Raw genomic sequence first — 15,829 nt, 5'->3', positions numbered from 1 at the left:
CCTGACAGCCAGAAGCCAGCTTTAAATGGCGATAAGTGGAGGTGGAGCTATGGTTTGATTTACACCACACCAGGGATAGCAGGAAGTGATTGACTAAGAGCACTATCTGAATACTTATCAACTATTCAGAATAGAAATAGGAAAAACACATAAGGCAGAATCCTCCCAACCACTTCCTCTTCTTTAGATGAGACACAAAAAGGCATGCAAAAACAGATAAATCAGTAGAGAACAAAGCAGAATGTTCTACACCAAACTACCATCAGAAGGATTCTGACTGAGGACAACCAAACATGTGCTTCAGAAAAAAGGAGAAATATGTAGTCACACAAGAAACAAAAGGGACAAGATGTGTGTCAAGAGTATACAGAGTCCCAACATGCAAATGTATGACAGCAGAGGACATAAGCACATAAGCACATATTACTGTTCCTTAGAGGTTAACATATAAGAAGATAAAGAATAGTCCATAAACATGCAGAGTTCAAAGGATTACAGAGTAGCAACAGGAGGTGAGTACAAGCCAATGTCAGAATGTCAGGACAGGAGAAAACCGCAAAATGAATATACAAGCCAAGGTCAAAACCAGATAAATCAGTAATAAAAAGGAACATAGTTTTGGGTATCCAAACACTACGTCAGGGCACCAAGATCTATAATGAGCGGATTTAAATAGTGTGGGGGCGTGGCCTGACCTCAGAGCACAGTGGACGAGGCTGTGTGAGGTCCGTTCTGCCAGCGCGATAAATAGCTAATATTAGCAGTAAATCTTAAAAGAAAGAAATGACTACCCTTGTAGACAGGGGTAAGGAGTCCAGGGCGACTGTCCCCAACCTTTTTTTTGTGGCCTCTCGAATGCCACTGGCAGGCTCCCAAGATGGTGACAGTCACAGCCCGACAAGCTCTCTGCCATGTGTGGTGGCACCTCCATTCGAGATGCCCACGGCAGACACAGCTCAAATCCTGCATACTCTGGCAGAGGTAAAGACTTACCTAGCAGGAGCAATAGAGCAGTCAACGCAAGTCCTACAGGGAGAGCTCCACTCACTCGGAGTGCGGACTGCCAGGTTAGAGCAACGGATGGAGGCCCACAATACTGCTGCCTCCCAAGTGAATTTGATTGCAGCAAGGATGAAGACCCCAGAATCGGTGATCAAAGATATGGCTAATAGATCGCAATGCAACAACGTACGCCTGCGAAGGCCTTCCTGAACAAGCAGGTAAGGGCCCTCTGATCGATGTGGTAATGGCCATCTTCAAACCTCTCCTTCCTGACCTACCAGACTACCTCTGGCAAATTGAGCGGGCTTGTCAGGATTTACTAGTTGATCCAGCCCGTAGAATTGTGTCACACAGATGACTAATAGGTAAAGTATTACCCGGCCTTAGAATGGCCGGACTTAACGTACCAAAGAGTAGTCAGGATACTTGCCGAGGTCAGGGGATACAGAAAGAGACACAACGATAAGGGAAAGCCAGAAGTTAGGGATACCAGAATTAAGGGAAGTCAAAATCAAAGCCAAAGTCAAAAACCAGAAGAAACTTGAATCAGGAACGCGCTCTCAGACAACCACTAGGCAAACCATGACAGGGCACTGAGCAGGATGAGAGCTGGGCCTAAATACCCCTCCTCTGAATATGATGGGATATGACAGGCAGTTACCAGGTTTCCATTTGCACAATTGCTGCTCAGCACAAACCCTCCTGTGGATTTGATTGCTGCTCGGCACAACTTTTCCTGTCAGAACAGTAAATGTCATTAATCACATTTTTATATGCGGATGAATATGTGACATTATCCCCACCTGAAGAACGCCCACTGGGCGGGCAGGAAAAGGCTTGAGAGGGAACTTGGCATGAAACTAGCGAATCTTGCGGCCAGCATATATATCAGATACCGGAACCCAAGAACGATCGGCTGGTCCATAACCTTTCCAATCCACCAAGTACTGTAAAGTGCCCAGAGAAAACCTGGAATCAATACCTCATACTCTTCCTGTCCAGAAACCACTAGGGGAGCAAGAGGGACACTCGTGACAGTATATTTATTGCAAACAAGAGGTTTGAGTAGAGACACATGAAAGGTTTTTGTAATACGTAATGAGGCAGGGAGGGCCAAAGAATATGACACAGGGTTAATCCTCCGAAGGATATGAAAGGGGCCCAGGAATCTGGGTGCAAACTTCATACTAGGAACTTTCAATTTGATGTTGCGCGATGATAACCATACACTGTCACCCACTTGGTAAACGGGGTTGGCACCCCGCTGTTTATCCTTATAGAACTTGAAGCGATCAGCCGTAGTTTTGAGAGCGGAACAGGGGCAGACTGAGAACCCTCAGGGCCCCCAGGCAAAATAAATCAAGGGCCCCCTTACAGGCCCCAACCATACTCCGCAGCAAGCGCCACCCATGTCCCGCCTCCATGCACCGCCTCCAGCCACACCCTACACAATCTTTAGACACAAGGAACAAAAGTGCAATAATCCCTTCAAGGCCACAGTAGAGACTACAATTGAGGGCTAATGGGCCATGGAGGGGAGGGAGGGGAGTATTCTAGCAGACGCTATCTCAGTGTCCTTTAGAGAGTGTGTTAGAAAGAATTTCCTCCAGGTCCCATTAGAGACTACAATGGAGTCTAATGGGGCCTGGAGGGGGGTCTCTCCAACACTCTGGTTCCTATTCACAATATAGCAACACAACATAGCTTGCTGATACCTAGGCCAAGTTGGCTCCTCTTACCTTAATTACTGTTGTTGGCTGGCAGTCTGTGGGCTTGCTGGAAGGCTGTGGGCTTACTGGCTGCGGCTGGCAGGCTGTGGGCTTGCTGGCAGGCTGTGGGCTTGCTGGCTACTGCCGGCAGGCTGTGGGCTTGCTGGCTACTGCCGGCAGGCTGTGGGCTTGCTGGCTGCGGCTAGCAGGCTGTTGGCTTGCTGGCTGTGGCTTGCTGGCTGGCAGGCTGTGGTTTTCTGGCTGCGGTTGGCAGGCTGTGGGCTTGCTGGCTGTAAGCCTAACTGGTGGCCTGTGGGCTGGCTGGCTACTGGCCAGCCTGTGGGCTGGCTGGCTGTCTGGCCGGCCTGTGGGCTGGCTGGCTTGCTGGCTACTGGGGCACTTGGAGATTATTTAAATAAATAATCCAAGCACATGTGTAACGGGTGCAGTGTGTGTGAAAGGTGTAGTGTGTGTGAGGGGGTGTAGTGTGTGAATGTGTAGGGTGTGTGGGGCAATGTGTGTATGAGGGGGCTGTGTATGTGTGTGGCAATGTTAGTATGGGGGGCTGTGTGTGTATGGGTGTGCAGTGTATGTGTGTGTGTGAGGCAATGTGTGTAAATGTGTATGGTGTGTGTGGGGTCAGTGTGTGTGTGTGTGGGGTCAGTGTGTGTGTATGGGGGGCAGTGTGTGAATGTGTATGGTGTGTGGGGGTAGTGTGTTTATGGGGCTAGAGTTCACTCTCACCACTGCAACCACCAGGAATCCCTGGTGGTCACAGTGTTGAGAGTAAACTCTAGCCCGTAGTTCCAGGGCTAGAGTTTACTTTCGCCAGAGCTGTAACGTTGCCGTGGTAACCGCGGTAACGATCTGTGCTCGTGCAAGAAGGACCCAGAGGAGCTGCAGGCTGAGCTCCCGGGTCCTCTTTTTCCCTCCCCTGCCGGCTGCCCGCACGGTGCCTGCGGACAGGGGAGGGGGCAATTGCCCTCCTCTTACTCCCCCCTACCCCTCTTCTTACCCCCCTCCCCCTCTTCTTACCCCCCTCCCCCTCTTCTTACTCCCACCTCTTCTTACTCCCCCCTCTTCTTACCCCCTCCCCCTCTTCTTACTCCCTCCCCCTCTTCTTACCCCTTCTTACTCCTGCCCCCTCTCTTCTTACCCCCATCCCCCCTCTTCTTACCCCCCTCCCCTCTTCTTACTCTTCCCTCCTCCTCTTCTTACTCCCCCCTCCCCCTCTTCTTACCCCCTTCTTACTCCCCCCTCCTCTCTTCTTACCCCCTCTCTCTCTTCTTTCTCCCCCTCCCTCTCATTTTACCCCCTCTCTTTCTTTTTTGCCCCCTCCCCTCCTGTTTTTGCCCCACCCCCCACCCCCACCTGTAGCGTGGCCGAGCTGCACTCCGGTCCGTGTTGCCGGCCGGAGTGATAGGAAGGTGCACACTGAGTGTGCACCTTCCTGTCAGTCCGGCCGGGTACAGGAAACAAACTCCTGTTCCGCGCGGAACAGGAGTTTCTGTTTCCTGTACCCGGCCGGACTGACAGGAAGGTGCACACTGAGCACCTTCCTATCACTCCGGCCGGGCACCGCGGACCGCACAGCTACAGGGGAGGTGAGGTGAGAAGCTGCAGCCGCCTGAGGCTCTTAAGAGAGCGCTCAGGCGGCTGCAGCATTTAAAGGGGCGGCCGGGCCCCCTGATGGCGGGCCCCCCTCCCGGCCGGGCCCTCGGACCATGTCCGAAGTGCCCGACCGGTCAGTCCGCCCCTGGAGCGGAATGAACTTTGGTCCAAGTATCACGGATAGAAGAAAGGCAATCATCCAAAGCAGGGATAGTAGTCTCGGAGAAAACAGTCGCCAGGAAAGTAGGATGATGACCGTTATTAACAAAGAATGGGCTGTGACCAGAAGAGTCATTGGTAGCATTGTTCTTAGCAAACTCAGCCCAGGGTAGTAATTTGGACCAATTATCTTGAGTGCTATTTACAAAACAACACAGATATAACTCTAATGACTGGTTAGCCCTCTCAGCTGTGCCCTTAGTTTGGGGATGGTAAGCGGAAGAAAGACAATTCAATGCCCAACTGTTTACTGAACGCCCTTCAAAACCGAGACATAAACTGAGAGCCCCTAATCGACACAATATTGTAAGGAATGCCATGCAGTTGGACAATCTCAGTCTTGAGAGGATGACATTTTTTTTAGTGGAATAAAATAAGCAATCTTGGAGAAACGGTCAACCACCATAAGAATGGTGGTATAGTCATTGGAACTTGGAAGTTCAACGATGAAGTCCATTTACAAGTGGGGCCATGGAACACTAGGTACAGGAAGTGGTTGCAACAAACCACAAGGAAGCTTATGAGGGACCTTAGAAACAGCACAAACTGAACAAGCCTGCAAATACTCCTTCACATCAAGGGAATCCCACCAAAATGATCTTGTGATCGCAGATATGGATTTATTGATTCCTGGGTGTCCAGCAGTCACATTGTCAGGAACACCATCAGCACATTCTTTCTTTCTTTCACCTAAAGGAATAAACAATTTGTCCAGTGGTTTATTGCATGGTGCCATTATAGCACCAAGCAAGGGAGAAGGCAGTGAAAGAACAGTAGAAGCGATGATGAGTAAAGACTCAGTATCAAACTGTCTAGACAAGGCATCAGCCTTCACATTTTTGGAACCAGGTCTGTAAGTTATAAGGAAGTTAAAGTGAGACAGAAACAAAGACCATCTAGCCTGTCTGGAATATAGACGTTTAGCATCCCCTATATAAGCCAAATTCCTATGGTCCGTAATGATCAAAAGGGGATCCTTGGAACCTTCCAAAAGATGTCGCCACTCTTTAAGTCCTAGGACAATGGCCAACAATTCTCTGTTGCCAATATCATCAGTGGTGGACAACTTTCTGGAAAAGTAACCACAAGGATGCAAAGGGATGTCCTGACTCTACCTTTGAGAAAGAACTGCCCCTACCCCAGTTTCGGAAGCATCAACTTCCAATATGAAGGGTTTGCTGGTGTCAGGGTGTCTCAGTATGTCGGCAGGAGCAAACCTTTGTTTAATAAGTTCAAAAGCCTCTCTACGTTCCTTAGACTATACCGTACTACTAGCCCCCTTATGTGTCATATTGGTGATGGGGCTATTACTGAAGAAAACCCCTTGATAAATCTTCTGTAATAGTTTGCAAACCCAATAAATCTTTGGATGGCTTTTAGTCCGCTAGGTTCTGGCCACTGTATAACAGCTTCTAGTTTCTTAGGGTCCATCTGAAAACCAGAGGCAGAAATGTTATACCCCAAAAACTGTACTTCAGTCTGATCAAACAAGCATTTTTACAATAAAGTTTGTTTTCCAGTAAAGTCTGCAATACTTGTTTGACCTGTTTGTGGTGGGTTTGAAGGTCAGGGGGATAAATAAGGATATCATCCAAATAAACCAGGACAAATGAATAGATATAATCGCTGAGTACATCATTAATAAAATCCTGGAATACGGTCGGTGCATTGCATAGCCCAAAAGGCATAACAAGGTACTCCTAGTGCCCGCATCTAGTGTTAAATGCCGTTTTCCACTCATGATTTTCCTTGATTCTTAACAAATTGTATGCACTCCTGAGATCCAGTTTGGTAAAGATCTTAGCACCCTGGAGTCTATCAAACAATTCGGAAATTAGAGAAATAGGATAGGCATTCTGAACAGTAATCTTATTTAATGCTCTGTAGTCAATGCATGTCAGGGTACCTTTTGTAGAGACTCAGGAGTCTGGTCACAGTGGAGTTCATCTGCAGGACTCTGGGGACATGACCTGGCAATCTTCCAGCAACTTTAGTCATTTTTCGCACCGGCTGTGATAGCCCCGCCCCTTTTTTATGACGCTCAAAAAGGGGTGGATCTGAAATGCACCGAAAAGGGGGTGGAGCCAAATGACGTCATTAATCATCCAAACGGCCGAAAAATTACGTTTTGGGGGCGTGGTTATCATCCCAGACAGATCCAGTCACAATATAAAAAGGCTCCCATGAGTTAGGACCTTTGCCCTGTTGTGGTTCCTCTTGGTCCTGATAGCGCGTTATATTCTTGGTATATTTTCTGGTTTTGAACTTTAGCTTGTCTTGACTATTCTTCTCTCTGGTATCCGTTTGACCCGGCTTGTTATTCTCGTTTTGTCCTACCTCTGGCTTCCCTGACCTCGGCTCATCCTGTTTATTCTCTTTCCCTCAGTAACATCAGTCCGGCCATTCTAAGATCCGGTACGTTACTACTTTACTTACACTCTGTGTTAGAATTCCCCCTATTCCTGACAGCATGGACATAATTATCCATCTTTCTTTTCTTCAAAAAAGAAGCCTGCACCAGCAGGTGAGGATGATTTCCGTATATGGCCCTTGTTTAGTGAGTCTTTGATTTCGCCGGGTAACAGATTTATAAAGCAGTCATATGACCTGTGAGGAGGTAAGATATTGGACTGACTCTTACTAAATACTATCTTAACCTCCTGGTATTGTATGGGAACTTCGGGGGTTTGAGGTATAGTAGTGGGTAATTTAATGGTACCCACTCTCTTGGTGAGGTGTAACATACATTTCCCATTACAATCCTTTCCCCATTCCAATATTTTCCCATTAGCCCAGTTGATATGAGGGTTGTGCTTACTAAGCCAAGGAAAGCCTAATATGATAGGGCAAGAAGGAGATGCAATAACTTATTTTATCTTCCTTATGTAAAGCACCAATAGACATGCTAATGGGCAAGGTTTCATGGGTAATTAAGGGTTGAGAGAGTGGTCTCCCGTCAATAGCTTCAACGGCCAGAGGTGATATTCTCTCCTTGATAGGTATAGCATTCTTTTTAACAAAATGAACATCAATGACATTTCCTGCTGCACCCATCAGGGCCTTGCATGAAAAGTTATTTTTGTCAACTATGATCGTAATATCAAGGAGAAATCTATTTATGTTATTCCCAGAGGACGTATCCATTACACCTAGGACCTGTCCCCTTAAGCTTCTAAGGTACGGTAGTTTTCCGGATGTATGGGACAAGTACTCCTCATATGTCCTTTTTTACCACAGTATATGCATGGATCCTCTCTTCTCCTATGTTGTCTTTCTGCCTCGTACAGTCTAGTGACCCCCAACTGTATAGGTTCGGGTTCGGACTGTATAGAGAGGTCAGGAACAACCGGTCTGGAGAAGTGAGGTGCTAATGTCATACGTCTGGTTTTATTTCTGGTTCTGAGTCTATTATCAATTAGCATAATAAACATCATAAACTCATTGTTTTGGGTAGTTCTTTGGCAGCAATCTCATCCAACATAGTCTCAGATAATCCCTTCTTAAATGCTGAGATTAATCCACTGTTAGTCCAGTCTACCTCGGAAGCCAAGGTGCGAAATTCTATGCCATACTCCGAGATAGTCCGGTTCCCTTGTCTAATATGCATTAGGGCAGTGGAGGCGTCATCCTCCCTGCCTAATTGTTCAAATGTAAGTTTAAATTCCGCAAGGAATTCCTGGTGATTGTGTGCAATGCTCCTACTACTCTACCATAACGGATTGGCCCAAGCTAAAGCTTTACCTTTAAGTTGGTTCGTATGGTAACCAATTTTAGCTCTGTCAATGGGAAAAGATCCCGGTGAGGCCTCAAAATGATACTCAATTTGGTTAATGAATCCCCGGCATTCTTGAATATTACCATCGAAATGCAAGGGAGGAGATAGGGAGATAGGTGGTACCTTATGTACTACAGGAGGTACATTAGGCGGAGGTGACACAGCTGGAGAAGCCGCAGGTTGCAGATGCGCTGTTCGAGTAAGGAGTGTACTGAAAGCCTGGGCAAACGGATCCATACGGTGATCATTCTCCACTAGCTTTCTCTCGCAAGCAGCTATGTGCTGAGACAATTCTACAGGATCTATGGCCATGTCGTAAAGTCAGGATTACTAGTTGATCCAGCACGTATAATTGTGTCACACAGATGACTAATGGGTAACGTATAACCGGGCCTTAGAATGGCCGGACTTAACGTACCAAAGAGTAGTCAGGATAAAGAAAGAGACACAACGAAAAGGGAAAGCCAGAAGTCAGGGATACCAGAATACAGGGAAGTCAAAATGAAAGCCAAAGTAAAAAACCAGAAGAAACTTGAATCAGGAACGCGATCTCGGACAACCACTGGGGAAACCACGACATGGCACTGAGCAGGATGAGAACTGGGCCTAAATATCCCTCCTCTGGATCTGGCAGTTACCAGGTTACCATTTGCATAATTGCTGGTCAGCACAAACCCTCCTGTGGATTTGATAGCTGCTCGGCACAATTTTTCCTGTCAGGACAGTAATGTTGCTCGGCACAACTTTTCCTGTCAGAACAGTAAATGTCATTAATCACATTTTTATATGCGGATGAATACGTGACAGGGCTCACAAGGCCCTGAGGACCAGGTGAAATTACATGTGTTATAATACGCTCCCTGCATATTCAAACTAAGGAAGCATTGATGCAGAAGGGCAGGGAGGGCCCCATTAAACACCAAGGGAATGACCGCTTTGCATCAAGAACTGACTCTGTCCACGCTGCAAAGGAGGTGTGAGTGGAAGCCGGTGACTGATACATTGCGGTGGTCCAATGTATGCTATGCATGGGGATTCCCCTTCAAGCTACTGGCCATCAGGGACGTAAGAACCCATGTCTTACTGCCGGGAAGAGACCCCAAAGCCCTATTTGACAACTTGGGCTTGCAACCCCCCCCCCCCTCAATTTTCCCTCTTACCTGCTCAACCCGTTACCTGTCCCGGTTAGATAGAGGGGTATATAACCACCACAAAGGTAAGAGGCCACGGACAGTTCCCACTGCTTTAGACAGCTAGTTCTTATGAATCCATAGGGCTTTTACTACACTCTCAGCACTCTGATGGTGCACGCGGAAGAGGACCCATGGTTCTACATCTCCCGCACTATTCCCGAGTGCCGGAGGTGCCAAAACATGCACCCCGTGATTGTCTGGTGGTCAGTAAGACCAGACTACTGTTAACTGTCACCTACGATCAGTCAGTTTTATTTCTTATCTTTCTTCTTTCACCAACTGTTCCTCTTCTATCCTCTCCATTTTCCTGGGTCGGTTGGAGGTGGGGGGAACGGCAGGTAGCCATTGTAGGGGGACTTAGGCATATGACACATAATAGCTTCCAGCCACTACTTCAGTAATGGCTCTGAAAATCACCTTGCTAAACGTGAAGGGACTAAATGTGCAAAGAAAGCGATGCCTCATGTTCCAGGTGATAAAGAGATTGGGATCAGACATATCCTTTCTGCAGGAAACTCATGTCCCTAAACACGCACAACTTCACCTCAAGGAACACACCTAAAACACTACATAAAAAGTTCGATCCATACTGAAGCAGAATGGAGTGACCATCCTCATTCATAGTAGATGCTAACATCACAGGTTCCAACCAGGACCCAGATGGAAGATACATCTTCTTGACGGGAACTCTCCATTCTCACACCATTCACCTGATAAACATATAAGCCACGAATGAACCTACTGCAGGCTTCTGGGATACCCTGACCACTACAATAGAGGCCCTCCCTCATGACATATTAATAATTGGCGGCAGATTCTGCCATGTCCGGCCGTGAACAGGAACTCACGCAGAGGGCAATTGCGCTCCCAGGGCAGAGGCGGACAGGACAAATGACTTAATGTGGCAAACAGAACCTCTCCAAAGGCTTTTGGAGGAGCCTGCTTAGCCGCCTACTGCCCCAGGACTATGGCCCCCTGCAATAGACCTGTCTAAAATACTTTTAAAAGGCTCTGTTCGTGCAATTGGGACTATATGGTTCAGTTCCTGAACAGCCGCACGAGCCAAAGACCACCCGGGAGCTTGTTAAGCCTTATTGACAGTTTGTAACACTTTCCACAGGGCACTTTCCACACTTTCCATCTGGATGACCACTGTTCGCATGAACGACCACGAGGTGGCGGCCATCTTGGGCCCGCATATGCACACAGCAGTGTTTGGTCGTCGAGTTCATGGAACTTTTTTCGGAACTGTTTTCGGACACTGAAACTCCGGAACACCGCTGGACTTCAAGATTCGCCTGTGTTCAGTTTTACACAACTTAGAAGGGCACTGTGCGGTGGAAACGCTCCCATGAACAAGGTGAACAAGCTCCAGGGTAAGAACCGCAAGCCCTGATTCTCTGGAACTGTTTTGGGCATTGGACCATGCGTGTGGTCGGTCAAATTATGACTTCCAGGTCGGAGCTATCAGGGAATGTAACTTTGGTGGGGTTTTGTGTGTTTAAATGTATTTTTTTGTAAAAATGTATGTTTTCTGTGCCTGGAGATAATTGATTTTAGTACAGTTCCTGACTCAATCTTTCAGGCACAGAGGAGGGATTATCTTGTTTTATGTGGGAGTGTCCTGGACCTGAGAGCCAATGTAATTGTGTGTATGTTTTTTACGGTAATAGTAAAACTTGCAACCTGGATTGGTGTAAGTGTTCCAGGAGCTAGTCCACCTAAAATGGCTTTGGATATATCACCAATAGAATTGTGTTAAAATTGATAAAAATAAGTGTAATTAGATATTCCAGGAAAAAAGTGCAGCGGTAGTGTGTGGTGTGTACCCCGTTAAATCTGCTACATGCAGGATGATTGGAGTATACACCAAACACTATACTTCATAGGCAAAGTTATAAACCATATACAATAGAGATATAGTATATAGAACTATTCTCTATACTGTGATGGAATTAAGTCACCTGAGTTTGTAACGAAATACAACCATATATGGTGCATACGTCTTCCAATCTGTTATAGACAGACAGAATGAGGTATACACCTCTATAATATACTTTATAGTGAAAAGATGTAAACCATATATGATATAGCAGTGCAGTATATAGAACTGTTTCCTATTTTGCAATAAAATCAAGTATCGCTTTAAAATAAGAAACCACTTATTTTCTAAAAGACTGGATGTAAAAAGATGATTTAAATAACAAGAAGTTTATTAGTATAACGAATATATATTAAAATGCTAAAATATATAAAAATACAAGCCAGGAACTAAGTGCAAGAATGTTACCAGCAGGATAGTAGTCTTTGTTTGAACTTTACCACAGGGACCGGCTAGGATGGATATGGATACTTTGTATTACAGTTGTTTTCTCTAGCGGTCGGCTGTCAGTGAGGTTGGCGTGCGTCTCAGACCTCACTCTGAGAGATGAGCGCCGTATGCCGATTGGTCCCCAATTCGTGGAAGGTCTTTTGGCACAGACAAAGTTCCTACTGCTGGATCTGCAAACTGCATACGTATCCTGCTTGGTTTGCTTCAATCTGACGCGTTTCGTGGGTGTCTGCCCCACTTCTTCAGAGATAGAATAAAGCTTGATAGTTCTGTAGTGGTTTAAATATACATCCAATTAGTTGATTATAGGTTACAATTGTTGTATGTAACAGATCGTTATATAATTAAATGATGCATTGTAACAGTGATAAGTCTAATCACAGTGGTTTCAAGAAATAAATAAACATATTATACAATGATATGGTATACAATTACATAAGAAAAGACATTGATAAAAATGTATAATTATAAATTAAAAACTTGGTGAATGGGAGTTGTATTACAGTTATGGTTCAAATATAAAGAAAGACATATTTCTTCACTTTATGATGGCATGTTTAAACAATAATTGTTGTATTATATGGAGAATGAAATAAGATATATATAACCTACAAATAAAACACATATAATTATACAAAAAGATTGCATTAAAATATATGTATATAGGGGCGGGGCCTGACCTCCGGCGGGATCAGACGTGCTCCGTCTGAGCTCCCGCTCCAGGGTCCGAAAACCGGAGCTAGCTGGAGGCCAACCGCACATACTGACCCACAACAGGTACCACACTGATACCGCCCGAGCACCGACAGCAACCCGACAGGGGCCCGGAGTCTGCTGGAGCTTGAGCCGGGACGAGACGGCCGCTCTCCCGGGTCTCCGGCCGGCGTCTCGCTTCCCCCCCCCCTCTGGACCGGGGGGGGGTTATCCCGGTCTGCAAGGGTGCCGGCCACCGCACCAGGCCGGCCATGGAAGGCTGACCGGGCGCGCAACATCCACCGGACGGTGCCCCTCTGGAGGGCCGCAAGATGGCCGCCAAGCGCCAAACAAGCGTGCAAATGCACAGTCTGGCTGAGCAGCGGGCACCACGCGAACCGACAATACTGATCCCTAAGCCTGTCAAGTGTCAACACACCAGTGATAGCAGAGCTGATGCTGACCCCGGTGAGTGGATTTGCCCCACAGCCCATTCTCAAGCATAGGAGGCAGAGACAGCACCCTGCCGTACCAGCGCCGGCTCTAAGCAGCATGGGGCATCCAACAAGACAACATCTCAGCCACCCCACACACTGAAATGAGATGGACACTCACCCACCAAACGCGGAAACCACGGAGTGGCAAGCAACCTCCCAGCTGGACAGACCGATAAACTCAGAAGGCGCCGGCTGAGAGGAAAGGTGTCAAAGGACATGCGGAGCTGGGGCCATGCCTGAATAATCCACGTACTCAAGTGACTCTGTAACAACTTGCAGATTTACCCGTAAAGCAATTTATTCTACAGCATATAATGAAGCTGGTCTCTTTAAGTCACCTGCTGTATGTCATTCACCTGTACTATCACTCCCATGCCGCATAATATGTCAATATGTACCTATGTCTGAACTGATCAGCGTGCCAACTAGTGACATGTTGTGGGCATTGGTCTTAAAAATGCAGACAAAAATCTTAAAAATGCAGACATCGTTAAACGTACACCACTATTTTCACTTATGCGTGATATGCGATAGCAATGCCTTAACTTATAGTGCTCAATGCTCTTATGCTTTGCCTCTACTAGTATCTCACCTAGCATAGTTATTGTAATTTGTTGTGTCTGGCTATGCGTGTATCAGGTCACCATCTTACATACCTCACCCTGTTAGAGCCCAACTAGCTCATCGCCCGCATGCTCCAGCCTGCAGCGCCCTCATCTTTCTTCGCCCTACTCACTCTGTCAGTTATGCCTAGTCTGTATAAATCTTGTTCATAACAAAAACATGCCTAGTTAGACGAGGAGTATGTTTAACTAAACCGCTATAGTGTTAAAGCGACTGCTAATGTTACTAATTGACTAATAACAGAACTCATGCGACTAACTGAAACCTAGCCTGACCAGTTACTATAATCAACTGTACCAGCAGCTATCATAATATACATGCATAACCTGTAACGTCTATAGACTAGCGTAAACTTTGTTCAAGCCTTATTACAGTATATACCTATTTTTACCAGCCTAACTTAAGTTACATAAAATATACAAAATGTGCCTGTTAAGCTTTTGCCCCGCATGTTGCGCGAGGAAAATGCCTGAGGACTGCTTTTGGGGCACCTCAAGCCTGATTGTAATACCTGTGCACTACAAAAATAAAGAATAAAAAAAAAAAATATATGTATATAAAAACGCGTAGATTTCATTGTTCGATTGTATTAATTGCCGTGCGAGGTGCATAAAAAGGTGGGGAGAGAGATAAAAACGATTAGAAGTAATCCAAAAGACAGTTCAGAAAACAATTAATAATGCACATATATAGGTATTTGTTGTTGTGTAGCAGAGTGATCTAGTACTACGGTATGTACATACTTAGTTCGGAATGAACAACTGCATATTTATATTATAACCTGATGTGATAAATTATACATAATAAATATAGACATGACTATAAATATAAATGTTTTATATTTTCGTATGTAAATGTATATGACTGAATCTTTAAATAAATAATTCAAATGTGCACATTCATTTGTATCATGGTATTATGGTACACTGTCTGCTAAAAACGTGATGACTGTTAACGTCAAAATGCTTTGTTTTATTTATACAGTAGCAATATTTTTATTAAGACTGGTTGCATAAAATATCCTTAGTCACATAGGAAAGCGATAAAAACGTGATGACTGTGTTAACGTCAAAATGCTTTGTTTTATTTATACAGTAGCAATATTTTTATTAAGACTGGTTGCATAAAATATCCTTAGTCACATAGGAAAGCGATAAAATTAGATTATCTTTAATAGTCAGGAAGGTCGTTATAGAGAGCATCTCCGAACATTCTAAAGCTATGAATAGATGTAAAAAAGAAGAAAAAGAAAGAAATAAAGAAATAGATGGAAATGAAAAAGATATGTTAGAGAAAATATAAATATATAAAAGTATAAAAATATAAAAATAATTTTCCAACATAGTAATAGTAATAATCTTATTGTAGCTCGTATATCCAATCGGTTAATATATTATATTAGTATATGTGTAGATAATATACGACTGTACACATATAATCCACATAAAAATTATTATTATCATGGACCCATATTTTGATTAGGGATAACTATAACGTATGTGGTGTACAAAAAAAAAAAAGGAAGAGAGAGTGAAGTGAGGGTGTTACCCATATTTAGTAGGATATATAAAATAAATTGGTATAATTGGAAAAGTTGTAAGTGTGTTGCATGTGGTATGGAGATTGTGACTCTGTATAGATCGAAAAAGGTGTAAATATATAAATGTGCGATTAATAAATATATGTGAAAGAGTGGATGCAAGGATTACTGCAGAGAATTCATTCTAAGAGATAATGTGTGATTACTCATTAAGTAATTAAGTTTAATGTTAGGGAAAGGTGAAAAAAACAAAAAAAAAATGTAACTGATTCATGAGAAGTCTATAGACAGATTGTAGAGAATCAGATGAAAGATCCGATAAAAAATCATGAATCAATATTTTAAGAACCGACATTATAAAAAATGGAGAGTATTTGGTAAAAGAGGAGCATTCTATAAAAAAGCATTAAGTTCAAAATCTATATTGAGACCTTTGGGAACCAGAGTCTCTAAGTGGAATATCCACTTCGCTTCAGTCTGGTCCAGATTTCTTTCCATGTCGCCACCTCTCCAATGAACGTTTACTTTCTCAATGGGTAAAAACTTAAATCCAGTGGGGTCTCCTCCATGGAATTCCTGAAAATGTTTGGAGAGGTTGTGTGTTTAGAGTCCCCTTTTTATATTTCGGATATGC

The sequence above is a fragment of the Pelobates fuscus genome, chromosome 11, assembly GCF_036172605.1.
Source record: "Pelobates fuscus isolate aPelFus1 chromosome 11, aPelFus1.pri, whole genome shotgun sequence".
Lineage (NCBI taxonomy): Eukaryota > Metazoa > Chordata > Amphibia > Anura > Pelobatidae > Pelobates > Pelobates fuscus.
The sequence above is the reverse complement of the archived record's forward strand: the minus strand, read 5'-3'. Positions refer to the sequence as shown.